The sequence below is a fragment of the Lissotriton vulgaris genome, chromosome 4_1 (genome assembly GCF_964263255.1).
Source record: "Lissotriton vulgaris chromosome 4_1, aLisVul1.2, whole genome shotgun sequence".
Taxonomy (NCBI): domain Eukaryota; kingdom Metazoa; phylum Chordata; class Amphibia; order Caudata; family Salamandridae; genus Lissotriton; species Lissotriton vulgaris.
The window spans coordinates 951,152,080-951,169,104 of NC_141691.1; positions in this window are offsets into that span (position 1 = coordinate 951,152,080).

Genomic DNA, 17,025 nt, shown 5'->3' on the forward strand with positions numbered 1-17,025 from the left:
CACTTCTTAAATACCGAATCGGTAAAATTCGGTATTTTAGAAGTGGTAAAATAGAATTACCTACATCTAGCCCCAAGAGATCTATATGGGTAAGATAAAACTCAATCGGCAGGCCATCGACTCCAAGAGTCTTCTTGCATGCCATAAGTTTCACTGCTCCACGCACTTCCCCAATGTCAATATCTCGACCCAGTAGCCCTGCTTAATCTTTGTCTAATCTTGGAAGGTTTACAGCATTTACAAACTCTCCAATAATCTCATCATTCAGAGATACCTTACTCGGCTAGAGATCCATGTAATACGCATGGAACTAATCATTAATCCCTGGTTGGGTATAGCAAACTTCCCCCGTCAGACTACAGAGCTCTATGATTACCGTCCCCAGTCTGGCAGGATTAGCTAGCAAAACTAATAAAGCTCCATATTTGTCTCGTTCTGCATGAGCGGGCACTAGATATTGTTTATAATTGAAACAGCGCAATCTCTCGACCTGTGTGGTAACTGCCTCCCTTGCGTCTAGCAGGTCTTTCTTCCTATCAGGTTGCCCAGGCCGCTCTTGCTCCACTTCTCGCAATCTTTGATCTGTAGTCTGTATATCTTGCAGTAACACCCTATGTACCCCGTCATATTGGTAATGCAGTGTCCCCTCAAACCCATTTTAAAAGCATCCCATTCTAGAGCAGACAATGATGCTGGGCCGGGATTCTCTAGAAAGTATCCCCCACTTTGCGAAAGATCTGGTCGTCCAACAGCTCTGGATTTAATCGCCAAGTTGGGATCTTAGGGCACACATGAGTCCAATGTATCCACAAAAGCAGGGGGTTATGGTCTGAGAGTGTCCTTGTGCGATACTCACTATGTTGGACTTCATCATGAATATCTGGGGAACAGAGTATCACATCTAACCAAACATGTAGGTCATGAATAGCAGAAAAGAAGGAATAGTCATGAATTCCCAGATGTCGTGCCCTCCACGTGTTAACCAATCCCCCCTATATTGCCAATCCCTCCTAGCCTTATAAATCTTGTGAATGGGTCCATCAGGGAGGGGTGGATGAGTCCCGTCCAATAGTACATCAGGTATAGAGGTAAAGTCACCGCCCATAAGCACTGACCCCATTAGGAAAGGAGCCAGTTTACCCAAAAGCTGTGTTGAAAATGCTGGCTGTTCTGTATTAGGATTCAGAAAAGGGGGTGGTGATGGACAGAGTATCTGAATTAAGCAGAACACTCATACCCAGTCAACAGATCAGGGCTTGATCCATCACCGTTTTTTAGCTCACTGCACCATCCCAGCTCAGAACCTGGCTACATGCAAATTAGTCTGTCCCTGGCTCAGTGCATCATGGGAACAAGGCAGACCAAACTACCAAGCCAATTCTTTTACTGGAAAGGAAACAAGCTTCCGGAGACCAGTTTCTGGCATCACAGCCGTCTTCGGCCCGGCTTGCTTGAATCCTGATGGTGCAGTGAGCAAGGGACTCATGTCTGAGCATACCCTTCCACGCTTGTGGTGGACAAAACGATTCAGAAAAGGGGGTGGTGATGGACAGAGTATCTGAATTAAGCAGAACACTCATACCCAGTCAACAGATCAGGGCTTGATCCATCACCGTTTTTTAGCTCACTGCACCATCCCAGCTCAGAACCTGGCTACATGCAAATTAGTCTGTCCCTGGCCCAGTGCATCATGGGAACAGGGCAGACCAAACTACCAAGCCAATTCTTTTACTGGAAAGGAAACATGCTTCCGGGGACCGGTTTCTGGCACTACAGCCGTCTTCGGCCCGGCTTGCTTGAATCCTGATGGGCCAGTGAGCAAGGGACTCATGTCTGAGCATACCAGAAACATTTGTCCACCACCCCCTTTTCTGAATCGTTTTGTCCACCACAAGCGTGGAAGGGTATACTCAGATGTGAGTCCCTTGCTCACTGCACCATCAGGATTCAAGCAAGCCGTACCGAAGACGGCTGTAATGCCAGAAACTGGTCCCCGGAAGCTTGTTTCCTTTCCAGTAAGGAGGCCAGGGACAGACTAATTTGCATGTAGCTAGGTTCTGAGCTGGGATGGTGCAGTGAGCTAAAAAACGGTGATGGATCAAGCCCTGATCTGTTGACTGGGTAGGAGTGTTCAGTTTAATTCAGATACTCTGTCCATCACCACCCCCCTTTTCTGAATTGTTCTGTATTAGGGGCATAAACACTGCCCAGTACTATATCCCTGCCATTTAATCTTCCAGGAACCACCAAATATCTCCCTTCTGGGTCCATAAGCTGTTGTGTGGGCCGGAAAGGGACCCCAGCCTTATTCCATATCAGTACCCCAGCGTAAAGGCTGAATCAGTCGTATAAAAGACCTGACCATGCCATCAACGTTGCAGAGCTAGTCCCTGGTGTCTTGTAATGTGTATTTCCTGGAGGAAAGTGATTTGAACCCCTCTGCACACTAAATATGCATGAATCATATGGCGGCGCACCATCGTATGCATGCCTCTGACATTCCATGATATGCATTTTAAATCAGTTAGAGAACCCATGATGTAAAAGTGCACAGAGCCCTTCCAATTCATTCAAGGTGACACTCCGATTCCCTGTCCAAGCGCTTAAGGTGACACCCTGAAACCCAATAAACAATCCCTTAAGCAATGAAAACCCCCAACTCCCCCTCCCAGAACAGGCACTAAAACACTAGTCCCCATCCAAACTAAGCTATACAAACAATGTTCTCTAGAAGCTACAGAGGATCAAGAGGGACATGACTACAGGCCGACACTGCCTTAATACGTAATCAAGAAGAAAACTTCACGCCTATGCCCCAATTGACACAATGTCCCCAATACAGGGGCGCACAATGATATTACAAAGTCCCCCCACCATCATCCTGTCATCACAGCAATGAGAGAGCCTCATTGCAAGACAGGAGAATCGAAAGAAAAAAAAGCAACAGACAGAAGGTGAGACGGAGATCAAGCCAGGAAGTATAAAGAAAAAACAGTGACACAATCAAGCAATTTCATCCACAGTGGTCGGAGTGACATGCGGCAACTTAACACTGCCATCACCGGATGCGTATGAGTCCGAGCTGCTGGAAGCCTTTTTCGCTCCAGTCTCTACCTCTGATAGCGTCTCATGACCGTGCAGTATTTTTTTTTTTTTTTTTGCTAAGTTGTGATGTCAGACGCCATCACGAAGCCAGACGGAGCAGGGAGGCTGAATGAACATACCCAGATTGGTTTTAATTGAAAAGAGACAAATCTAGGAGGTTATTCCCTCGAGGGTTGCCATCTGTACAAGCAGTACTGTGACTGCGACAGTGGACTATCTATATATCAACTGCACTTATGTACAATTTAGCTCCAAGGCTGAATATCCGAATTTAATAACAGTGGCTCCGCTGTATGCTTTGTGCGGTTTTTACTGAAAATAAAGGTAAATTGGTTATTTTCCAACAAAGTAACAGTGATAGAAAAAAGACTGCATAGGAAATATTAAGATCAGTATTATAAAAATACACTTTCCATCTAGGTAACTTAAAAGTACAGAGTGCCGAACAGGACCAATATTGAAAACTTGGTACCAATGGTGGTGGAACACATGTACATGGGAGAATCAACATGTTTCCATTTTTTTGCTAAACTAAAGAAACTGTCCTGAAGAAAGTGTTTTTAACTTCGAAAAAAACGAAACGCTGCGTCGACAAACTGCTTTTGTTTTAGCCGATTCTACAGTACTGTGATACTGGTTTTAAATATTTTTTGTGATTTTATATTGTGTATACATAAAATGTCTATTTGAATACATTGTATTAAATAAATATGTATGAAATTCTCTTGCAATAACTTGTGACAGTCTTGTTGATGGTGCCTTATAAAAATGTCTTCTTTTTTTTATATACACACTAATCTTGTTTAAATGTATGCATATCATGAGTAGCTTAAATTGAGTTTCTGAGGGTGAAAGTGTGTACCTGTAACTATATCTATAGGTTTCTGATAGTCTATGGTCTGTGACCAATTGGGACTTCTCTACTTCTTGATATTTAATTCCCCTTGTCCCGTATTGGATGAGTAAGAGACCTCCCTCTTTTTATATATTTTTTTATTCCTGCGGCATCTCTGACTCCATCAGTAATGCGTTGGTCCTTTCCTTCTCCATCTGAGAGGTATTAGGTGTCAGCAAAGGCTTACTTCGGGCCACTGCCTTAGATCTTGCTGTTGAGTCGGACCCTCGAGAGAGAGAGTGTGCGACCCTGCATCAATGGTTTGTGGCCAGTTTTGTAAGTTTCAAATCAGTCCCAAGCTTCTTGGGGTCTTCGCAGAAGTGTGTCTGGCCGTCCAATATGATCCGCAGTCAAACTGGGAACATCAAGGAGTACTGAATGCCTTCATCCCGTAGGGTCTTTTTGACTGATAGGAAGGAGGTTTGATGCTGTTGTACTTCCAAGGTGTAATCCGGAAACAATACTACCTTGATGTTATACACTGCTCTGGAGTCGGGCTACCACCGGTCAAGTAGGTCCCCCTGGCGCCGGGGGCCGAGCAGGGACCCGATGAGCTCTTTTCAAGGTATAAAACGGAGAGAGGCCCTCCGGTGCCACATTATCTCCGAACCCGGATTCCAGGTAAGCAACCATGTTAGCACCTTCTATTCCCTCCGGAAGGCCCAAAATTCTAACATTGTTTCCGAGGTTACACCCTTCGGCGTCCTCTGCTCTCTTCTCCAGTAGGTGAACTCTATGAGAGATATCCGCCATCTGGGTAGTTAAGGATTGCTGCACCGGTGCCAGTCTGCCAACGATGTCTCAGTTTTTTTCACCCTTTCAGCCAGCTTGGTGTGCTCCACTCTCAGGAGGCCCAGACAATTGATTGTCACCCGATGCCTTAGGTGAATAGACTGTTGTTGTTCCATAACTGGGTCGTCTTGCTCAGGGGGCACCCACACTTGTTTAGCTTTAGGCTTCCCCAGGGTCACAACAGAGTAAGGCCACACTCCACATTCTGGTGTTCAACGAGACCCTCCAGTGATATCACCAGGTAAGGTGGAGGGGCAAGTCCGGAACGAAGGATAATGCTGCCGACTAGGAACTTTCTGTGCTTGACCCAAGGATAACAGTGAAGGGCCACTCCCCAGATTCAGGCCACCACAAGCAAATGAGAGGCAGAGATAATAGGCACTCTAGGGTCCCTTAATTTGCCGTCCACCGGGCACTGGATCCGGCTAAGATGTACGCCAGTAAGACTTGGGAGCAGGCGCTACACCAAGAGGCACCTAACCTTGAGTATCAGCAGGGCTCCGCCCTGTAAGAGTCGTCCAGCAGTCATCTGCCTAGCACAGCCTGCGCGGGTAAAGTCTGCAAGCGTGCACACAGAGAATTTATAGTCCGGAATGCACCATCACCTGTATCCAAGGCTGCAGTAATCCGGGAGAATTACAGTGCCCAGACCCGGTCCTCGGGGGTTACAGTCAGCACCATAACTAATGTGAGAGAGAGGGGTCTCACCTCGGAGATCAAGTTGGAGCTGCAGCCGACAGAGAGTCACTTGGAAATCCAGGGCACTGGGATCAATTCACATGGGCCCCGGGATGAAGTCGCGGCATGCTCCGCCATTGGCCTCCGCAAGAAGTCCAAAAATTTGGAGGCGCAGAGGGATCATCCACAAACACAGGTCTTGGTCTCGGCACGTCTGGAAGGCCACACCTCCTGTACTCGGCATACCATCACCGGATCAGCGAGTGACGACACCTCCACTGTCATCTTCAGTTGACTCTGACTCTAAAGCACTGGCGTCTACAGGAGTTTTGTCAAGGGGAATAGCACCATTTTTGCCCTCCTGAACTGACTTTGAAGAAGAGGAAGTCAAAGAAGGTGATCTGGACAGAGATCCGATCTGGACAGTGACCTGTCAGACTGCATTGACTCTCTCAAACAGGCCAAGTGTACAGCTCCTGTATTCAGGGTCCCTGACTTTACATGAGGTTTATTGTGTCAACTGATGAATCAGAGCATGACAAAAGGGCAGTATCATCACAGCTGAATGAGGAGGGCATAGACCAGTCTATAGCCTTCATCAGTATGAGGCTACTTCCCTGCGAACAAAGGTGGAGTGCTATCAAGAGTGAAGCTTTGGCTGTGGTTGGGGCACTGAAGAACCTCAAGCATAACTGTTTGGTATTCACTTCCGGGTTCACATAGACGACCGGTGGCCCTCAGATGGTGGATGCAGATGAGGAGTGAGAATCCCAAATTGTTGAGGAAGTCCATGCCTTCCAGGTAATAGACTTAGCGGTGGAACACCACTGTGGGTCAGATCATGCCAATGCTGACGGTCTCTTCAGGTTTTTTCACCTTGGTGATGTAAACTCCCAGGATACAGGTAGTTCTCCGCACTTTCAGATGGGTAGGGGCATATGTTATGATTGTCAACCTTAGGGTGTTGTTCCCCCAATCATGTTGCTGGCCTTTAGACAATGGGCACTTCCCCACTTTTAATGAGTGGCAAAGTGCATGTGCTCACTTTTTAAAACATGTTAACATTGGCTTATACTTAATAGGCATATTTAGTTCATTTGTAAGCTCATAGTAAAGTGGCATTAACTGAGCCAAGTGCCTGTAAATTAGATGATACTTGTGGGCCTGCAGCCTTGATTGTGCTACCCACTCACATAGCACTTTAAAGATTTCTCAGGCGTGCCATTGCAGCCTATGCACACAGTTTTAAATTGCCATTTCAAGCTGGCAAAATAACCTTTTTGCCATGACTAAACCTTCCTTTACAATACACGTAAGTCATCCTGTTGTAGACTCTAGCCAGCCCAGTGGGAGGGTGCAAAATATTAAAACACTAGGAAATATACTTTTAAGTTTTACATGTCCTGGTAGTGATAAACCCTTACATTTGTTTTTCACTACTGCAAGCCTTACCTTTATAATAGGATAAAATTGGAGTTACCTCATTAAGGGCCAGCTGTAAGACAGTTTTTAGCATGGGCAAAAGGGTTTTTGAAACGTTTGCGCACGCTAAAAACCTTGGGTCCATGTACAAAATCTTTTTTACGAGTCGCTAATCAATTAGCGATTTGCAAAATAGGTTTTGTGACTCGCTATTAGCAAGGGACGTTCCCTTCCTAATAGCGTGCCATGAGTCATGTATGAGTGTTTTGTGACCGCATTTGCGGTCACAAAACACTACAATTTACCCCTTTCCCTTTGCAAATGCATGCAAAAAATATTTTAAGGGGAGGCAGTGGTCCCAGGAATCACTGCCTGCTCTTAAGAAATTTAACAAAAACATTACATTTTAATTTTTTTAAATGCATCCTGTTTTCCTTTTAGGAAAACGGGGAGCATTTAAAAAAAAACAGCTTCATTTAAAAGCAGACCCAGACATGGTGGTCTGCTGAGCCCAGCAGGCCCCATCCCTGTGAGGGCCAGCTATTCCCAATGGGGTTGAAAAATGCGATGGCATCATTAATATTAATGAGCCTTCCATTTTGCGACCCCATAAGGAATCGCAATCAGTGTCTCTGACACTGTTGTACAGAGTAGATTGTGACTCGCAATTTGTGACTCGCAATCAGGTGCAAATTGCGGGTTGCAATTTACTAGGGTCGTTCATCTGGCCCTATATTTATTAAGCTGTAATTTCCAAATAGTAACAGTTACCCAGTTCATTTTTGGTGTCTTTGCAATATAATGAAAAATCCTAACTTATGGTGAAGCCAGATTTTAAACTACAGTTTTGAATGTGCCATTTTTAGAAAGTTGCAAAAACAACAATTGAATGGACAGAATGCAGAACAATGTCATACATTCAACCCAGTACTGAGATCTGGGTTTAAATCCATTCGTTATTTGCTAATCATGCCTTTCCAGTTTGAACCCAGCCGTATGCAAAACAGTCGTGACCCAGAGCTCAATGGGAACAGTCCAGCCCGTACTGCCATGCCAGGTCCTCCCTGAACTGGAAACAAGCATCCTAGGACCAGTTTTGGGGTTTCACCACGCATCAGCCAGGATATCTTGACTCCAGTGGCATGGAGAGCACCTGACCCACGTCTGGGCATACCGGTCCCACTCGGGTGGACAAATGCAAAAACAATAATTGATGGACAGAATGCATAACAATGTCATACATTCACCCCAGTACGGATATCTGGGACTAAATCCATCTTTCTTTTGCTCGCCATTCCAGTTTGAAGTCAGGCATATGCAAATCAGAGTTGACCCTGTGCCCAATGAGAACAGTTCAGCCCGAACTGCCAGGCCAGGTCCTCCCTGGACTGGAAACAAGCATCCTAGGACCGGTTTTGGAGTTTCACCCCTCATGAGCCGGGATAGCTTGACTCCAGTGGTATGGAGAGCATGGAACCCACATCTGGGCATACCCATCCCACTCTGGGTGACAAATGCAAAAACAACAATTGATGGATAGAATGTAGAACAATGTCATACATTCACCCCGGTACAGAGATCTGTGCCTAAATCCATCGTTTTTTTCTCACCATGCCATTCCAGTTTGAACCCAACCATATGCAAATCAGTCTTTCCCCTGTGCCCAATGGGAACAGTCCAGCCCGATCTGCCAGAGCAGGGTCTTCCCTGGACTGGAAATAAGCATCCTAGGACCGGTTTCGAGGTTTCACTCCTGATCAGCCATGCTAGCTTGACTCCAGTTGCTAGGAGAGCACAGGACCCACGTCTGGGCATACCCACCTCATTCAGGGTGACAAATGGAAAAACAACAATAAATGGGGGTGAATGTTTGATTTGCACTGCATTCAGTCCATCATCTGTGTGCCTTTTGCTTTATTGCACTAAGCGCGCCGGGTATTTTATGTTTGTGGTCTCCTTTTTCCATCTTTCTCAATATTTTTTTAAAACACTCTTTGGTTGTCTCAATTAAATCTGTAATATGCAAATAAGCAAATTTCCTTAACTTTAACATGTGTCAAATCCATTTTTGAATTTCGCTTCACATTTTTTACTTTGCTGATGTCAACTTCTGAATCATTTGCCAGTTCCAATAGATCATCATGTGCCTCATTTGCACAACTGGCTGTTTGTTTATCGTATTTCAAATCTCTTCAAATGCCTATGCTAATTTCTTTAGGAGTAAACTCACCTTTCACTGCTTACAGAGTTGCAACAATCTGTGTCTGAGGTTCAGATGGCATATGTCTATTGATACTGGGCACTGTCATCAACACCATCTCTGTTGCTGTACTTAGTATCACCCCACTAGAAGTTTATATCTCCCACACTATCTCCCCCAGCACATGCGTCCACTTCTTCAGTAACAGGAGCAGCATCTGTTACTCCATCTATAAATGGAGGAGGTGTATGAATCAAACACTCACATGAATGTATCATCATCATCAGGTTCATTCGTGTGGTCACTTTTCTTTTTCACTTTGTTTTATTCCTGTTCTTCTTTCTCTGTAACTGTAGCAGAACATATTTTTACACATTCAGTCATTTCCGCTTTCCAACATTTCTACTGTCAATCCATTTGACTTTCAAGCCAGTACCTAAATGATATCTTAATCTGCTTTGCTGCTTTCTTTCTCTCTTTCTGTATGGCCATAAGATTCCATTAATTAAGCTCCTTAAGCTGGTAGTCTAGTAGTCAGTTTTATGTCATACAAGGATTGTATCATGAAAATAAGGCCCTCATTTATGGGGATTTGGTGTATGGCAGAACAGTAAATCAGCTTAATGTGCTGCACTTTGCCAAAGTGAAGGGGAAGTAATGCAATTCCTGTCCTTTACTGTTGTGCTGGTGCCATTTCAGCAGCCTAGAGCCAATGCAGGCACCTTTTCATGATGGTGCAAGGGTGCCTGTGTTGTGGGCAGAATTGTTTTCGTGAAGGAAGGGGCATCTTGCTGCATAAAAATTATCCTAAGAGTCGCATACAAAAAGAGAAAAAAACTAGGTGAAATAAAGTTAGTTTTCATAGTTATGCCTCACCTAAGGAGATGTAAGGTTTTTGCGCTTACTGAGGTTTCATGCTCTCTGAAATCTGGGGAAATGTCAAAATCCATGGGTGTTGTGTGGCAAAACACACTGCATGGCCCATGGAACACCTCCTAAGCATTGAGTAAAGTAATATACTGATTTGCCCTGCTTTGCCTTACTCCATATCTATGAGGCCATTCAAAGTCATGCATAGTGAATTTGCTTGGCCTCAGTGGTATGACTTTCCGACTTGTGCTGGCGTAACATCACAAAAAGTGCCATGGGGGCTCATTAATATGCCCTCTTATTTCTTAATATTAAAGGTACCCTCTAATGGAAATTGAAAAACTTCACTGAGTGAGTACCATTTTTATTACAATTTGACGCTTCAGGGGATTTTAACCCCGCAATCTATGTTGCTGCTACTGCCTACCTCTGCTTGCTGGGCTCTGGGCTGCTGTTTGAGCCCCTGCTGTCATCGAAGCCGCGGACCCCATACACTGGTGGGACTCGCTGTCCCAGGGTACACCGCATCACAAACGCCTCTATTGGATGCAGCTGCCACTGGGGGAGGCTTGGTGATCGCACTATACAGCGCTACCTCGACCCCCGCAGCACTGGACACTTCAGGGGATTTTAAACCCACAATCCCTGTTGCTGCTACTGCCTACCTCTTCTTGCTGGGCTCCGGGCTGCTGCTTGCGCCCCTGCTGTCATCGAGGCCATGGACACCATAGCCTGGTGGGACTCGCTGTCCCAGAGTACACCGCATCACAAACGCCCGCATTCGATGCAGCTGCTTCTGGGGGAGGCGTGATGACCGCGCTATACAGTGCTACCTCGACCCCCGCAGCGTGGGACGCGCCCGGGCCAAGCCCGGGCCAAGAGCGGACCCGTCAGGGGCCTGAGGAGTCCGGGCTGGGCCTCCTCTCTGACCAGCAGGATTGGAGCTTCTAAAATCCTGGTATCCAGCTTTTAGTTGAAGTTATTCGAACACGGTTATGGCTGTTCTCCAAGACAGTGTAAGACACACCAGTGCTGTTCGGGGTCGTTCCCAACGAGTGCATTACACGTGTTTTTTGCCTGTTTAGACTGCCCATCTCGTGTCTCACACATGACTAACTTGATGCGGTTATGTCTCTTTTTTAACTGATATCTTGTTTTTTAACTCCCACTCAAAAAAGTTTTTTTAACTCACTTTTATTAATTATGGCCAGGCGTAAGGTTGTGTCTGTTCCCGCTAACACGGCAAAGGGGAAGCGGGGTGTTTCCACAACGGTCTCTACTATGTATTCTTTTTTGCAAAGGGCTGCTTCTGTGTTGGACAAGGAGATCGAGCTGGTAAATAAGTAGCTTTCGGGGTTGCCAAACAACATCCAGCGCCTTTGTGTACCAGAGACTGAAGTGAACACTGGTCCTGTTACCCAGGGTCATTGCCCTGTGCCTACCGTGAGCTTATGCAAAGATATAAGCGTGGATTCTGCGAATAATGCTAGGATTTCTAATTTGTCACCTACTTATGATGATGAACCCCCTTTGCTGGCTCCTTTATCACCATCATCGTAATAAGTAACAAAGGAGGTGGGGGAAGGGACGCTCTGGGAGCTGATGCCAGTTTAACTTGCAATACAGAGAAACGACCCCTGATATAGCGAGAGAAAAGGTAGCCCAGATAATGAAAGGGACTCTGCAGTTGGAGGGGTGGCACCTAAGGAAAAACCCAATCTATATGGGGGACAACCTAAAAAACATGAAATCCACCCTGGGTGTTAAACCTCCCATACCTAACGCAGTTCCCCCTAACAATCCCCCATCCCTGGATTTCTCTGGGGCGTTAGTATCTTTACAGGCTTCTCTGTCTAACCTACTGGATGCAAAAGTAGGCCCTATTGTTGAGAGGCTGACCCGGATTGAGGATTCCATAGCTTTGCACACTAGAAAGGCCACACCATCCCTTTGAGGAGAACTAAGTGCTGACCCAGGCCAGAATAATGTAAGGGCACTTGGGTCTCGGACCATTCAATCGATTATTCGGCCGACCTCAGTGGCTTCCCCCCAATTCAATTGTCAAAGCAAGTTGAAGCTTCTGCGGGGTATGATGGTAGGATTGGATTGCCGCAGTTGATGTTAGATGGGACACACCTATTTGTAGCAGTGCTAGCGGCCCGGTAGTGACCCTGGCTTCTGCCATCAATCCAGGGACAGGAAACATGAGAGCGGTGAAGTGCAGTTACAGAGTCTATTAGATCTTCCCCCTGAATCTACCCCCTACGTCGTCGTTTTGGGGAATGTCCCATCTCTCCCCAGGGGGGGCGGGAGGGGGGGGGGTAGTACGGACTATGGACAGCTCCAATAAAAAATTATTCACTGGCTCTCAATTAATACCATCCTGGGGGCTAGAGTGGCCAAAAATACCATCATGGTTCGTAGGGTTAGCTGGATTAGGAGCCAATAATCCAGGAACAGTAATCACGGCATTCCCGTTAGGCTACTTTTATAAACCCGATCAACCTAGGGAAGACCACGCAATGTCAAAATGCCAGTTTTCTGAGGTGGGTGGCCACAGGGGCCAATTCCAGGGCACATGCAACAGCTAACATCCGCGGCTCAAACCCCAGCTCTAGTTGATGGACAGCAGGGTGTAAGTTACATGATAAATCTATATAATAGATTTTCATCACTAACCGGGATGGAGGGATGTGATTGACTAAGATATGACATGAGAAATGACGTGAAAGAGGGCCTGACCATGATTTAAATCTCCAGCAACCACAAGACCTAGTGAATGAGAACCTAGGCGCACCTTCAGTAAAAAACAAAAACATTTTATCCTGGAATATTGCATGGTTAGCACGTAAATTCCAGGATCCTCTTTGGTAAAATTTGTGAGGCAGTTCCTTGTGATTAATCTCCAAGAAACCTGGTAGGTGGAATGTGACTTTTTCTTGGAGGGTTATAGGGCATTTTTTGTGCCTGCAATCCCCTCAGCTGGAGGTAGGCCCAGAGGTGGACTAGTAACTTATATCTCCCTGGCAGTTGACTGCCAGATCAAGGTCATCCCATCTCCTAGCCCAGGCATATTGCTGTTGATTTTAAATGGGGGAGACAAAAGTTGGGGATTTATCAATTTTTATAACTCTGTGACTTGCCTATCTAGTGTGAGTAACATTGCTACCTTGGGCACTCTTATCAATCAATCCTATGGCTCTATCTTACACAATTTAACAGTTTGTGGGGATTTCAACATCCACCCTTGCGGAAACCCCATGCTCACCTGAGTTTCCGAGTTGGGTTGCCTGCTCCTAAAGGGGTTCCACTTTGAACATTCCACACACAGGGAGTTATTAAATACCTTGATGAGTGATTTGGACATGATGTGTACCATGATCATCTCTGACCCACATCGCACTTTCCCCATACCCACCTTTAATGGGAGAGGTAGGGGGTAATTTATCGATTATGCTTTATTCTCCTCCTTTTTACACACGTTATTTAGCGGTTTTAATATTGAGGATAGTGTACATAGTGATCATAACCCTTTATATGTGTATTTGCAGGGACCATTGTCAGCTCAAATTAGTGGAGTTGCATCAACGGGTACGCTCAAACCAACTGAAGGCTTACGCAGTCTTAAATGGTCCCAGATCACTCCTGATGATTTTTACCGGAAGGTAAGAGATTTGTGCGCCAACCAGGTATGGTTGTGCATGGATAAAGGCTCTTTCCCAGGCGAGGTTAGTAATGTATATGAGTCCATTGTAAAAAATAAATTGGAAAGATTTTAAATGTCCCGGGTGGCAGAACTGTGCACCCTGGACCGAGATGGTTTAATTCCGCTTTCTCCAAGGCTGCTAAAAAACGAAGGGAATCCTTGTCAGCAAACCCAAGAAATTTTTCACAGCTGCGAGTTTGCCGGAAGGAATACAAGGATTGTTTGGCAAAAAGGAAAGGAGACATGAAGGAATAGGCCTGGAGGGAGTTGATAAACTCTAGTACCCTACGGAGCAGCTCCAGGTTTTCGAGCATCGTGAATGGGCCCCTTTTTGATCAGGCTAGCGTGAGGACCCTTGACTCCCATATTACGGAGGAGGAATGGGTGCTTCACTTTAAATTAATGTTTGCGAGCCCAACAGAGCTCCCCCCCACAGGTCGGCCATGATATGAACTCCTCCATAATGAACTTTGAATTGGGTGAGGTGGTGGAAGGCATTTTAGGTTTAACAAGTAATAAAGCCCCGGACACAGATGTATCCCCCCGGACCTATTTAAGTCTGACCCTTCATTCTGGGCGCCAATTCTTGTGGCAGAGTTTAATGCAGCCGCAATAAATGGGTGCCCTGAGTCCTGGGTGACCTCTACCATCGTCCCTGTTTTCAAGAAGGGGGATAGGTATAGCACTTTTTTCTATAGGCCAATCTCCCTTCTTGATTCAGTGGTCAAGCTTGTGGGCCGTGTACTTCTGGATAGACTGTCTAGCTGGGCGGAAGAGCGAAACATTTATGGGATGTCCAGTTTGGATTTCGCCCCGGGCGTTCTACTGTGGCTCAATGCCTTAATCTCTCCCTGATATTGAGTAAATATACTGTTGCGCGACCAGGTACTGCATATCTTGCCTTCATGGATCTGTCCTCAGCATTTGACTGTGTAAACAGGGTCAAACTGTGGAAGGCCATGAAGGCAATGGGGGTAGAGAACAGTTTAGTTGACTTTTGGAAGATCTGCACAGGTCATCTAAGGCTAACGTGAGGTTCTCTCAGGATCTCAGAGTTACCAGGGGCCTGGATATAAAAAGGGGAATACGACAGGGTTGTATAATGGCTCCATTTTTATTAAATTTTTATATAAATGATCTGGACAAAGTATTAAGAAACATGGGGGTAGAGTTTCCATAAATATAGTGGCGTGGACTTCCTGTCCGACTTTACGCGTTTTGTTTTTTAACTTTTATGCTTGCCCTTGTGTAACCGAATAAAGTTTACTTGATTCATTGATTGATATTACAATTTGAAAGCCAAGTACACATATATTACCCAATATTTTTTTATTATTTCACAGGCAGGCGTTCCTTCTGCAGGGAATGTCTGCCCTCCCTATGTACTAGAGTAACCTTAGACTTCACCAATAATTCATTCTTCTTTCTACTCAAAACAAACAAGAAATCAACCTGAATTCACAGCAAACAACCTAGTAGACAATGGCTAATTGCAGGGTGGCTCTGTCACAGGTCAACCTATCACAGCGTGACTTCTCAGTAACCCACCAATCAGAGTACTCCTTTATGTTGACCTCTCACCAATCAGACAGGTAATGTTTGCTCTCCTTAGGCCATCCCTAGGTACAAGAGTAACCTTAAACTTCACTAATAAACATTCCATGTTGCTGTCTTCTCAAAACAAACCAAAAATCAATCTAAATTCACAGCAACAACCTAGTAGACAATAACTGATTGCAGGGTGGCGCTGTCAAAGGTCAATCTATCCCAGCGTGGATTCTCACCAACCCACCAGTCAGATTACTGCTTAGTGATGGCATCTCACAAATCCCAGCGCGGATCCCTGGCTGAACTATTAATCACAGCACAACTTCTCTGTAAACAAGAAAACCACTACAAAACCACTTTAAATTCAAATAACCAAATAAACCCTTGTCGATCTAACCTAGAAAGGAAGAAAAAGTCAATAAATCAAGTCAGTAACCTCAATCTCAAATCATAGAACTTCCGAAATTAAACCAAAATTCAAAGTCCCCACAAAAAACAGGAAATATTTTCAAAGTACTGAGTTTATACTAGACACATTCCCATCCAGCGGTAATCCATCCCATTGAGTGTGCTTGGGCAGTACACAAAAGCAAAGCACATTAACGGCCACATGCATCATTGTAAGGTTTTGCGATTTTTAGGGATTCGCAAATAAGGAATCACAAATTGGGATGCATGATTTTAATCGCATAATATTTGCGATTCTGTAAAAATCGCAATTTTTACCGAATCGCAAATATTATGCGAATTCTAATTTGCGATTTCGCAATTCCCATCGATTCCTATTGGCCAAAAGGCCCATAGGAATCGATGGGAAGGCATTGACATTTTGCAAATTTCAATTAGCGATTCGCAAAATGTTAATGCATTCCATGGGTGCAGGGGGGGTCCAAAGGACCCCCCCTGCATCCCTGAAATGTATTTTAAAGTGCATGTTTCACACACACATGTCCTAATGACATGTGTGTCTGTAACATGGCAGTGTTTAAAATGCAAATTTGAGCATTTTAATACTTTTTCGCAAATTACCACGAGGTTCACCCCGTGGTAATTTGCACCCCCTAATTGCGAATTCGCAATTTGAAAAGCAATCATGCATTGCTTTTAAGGAATCCCAAATTTGCGATTCCTTAAAAGCAATCGCATTTTTGGAAATTGCTAAAAATAGCGAATTTCACAAAAATTCATGATGCATCTCAAGAACGTATTTAGGAATCGCAAACGGCCGAATTTACCGATTCGCACCGTTTGCACTTCCTAAATAGGTTGATTCATGTGGCCGATAGTGAATTAGACATTCAAACTAGGAAAAGAAATATGTTCATTCGTAATCCCTATCAATGTGAAAGCGGCGCCTAGCTCTACACGCCACAGTTAGAGACAACTACTTTCAATGTATCTCGAGAACTTGGATTTCGACGAATACGATAAACTAACCAACACTGAAAAAGATAAAATCTCAAATGCGTTTAAAAATATGAATAAAACATCAACACAGCTGTGATTGTCCGCCATTTCAACCCACAATCATCATTGCATACCCAAACAACTCACAACAGGAACAGAAATCTGTCTCACAAACTCATTATTCAATGCACATTTACTAAGTCAATTCGCCCTATTCATACTTCGACTCCAGATCGTTGAGGAATGCTCAGCTTGTCAATTCTTAAGGAGTGACTGAAGCACCAGTCTTTTGGCACAGTCCCGTAAACGTCTTTGTCCATTGGTCCACTTATTAAAGACTCTAAGGTTATAAAAAAAGATTGAACTTACTTTTGGAATACCTAAAAGTAAGGCGGGGCTCTT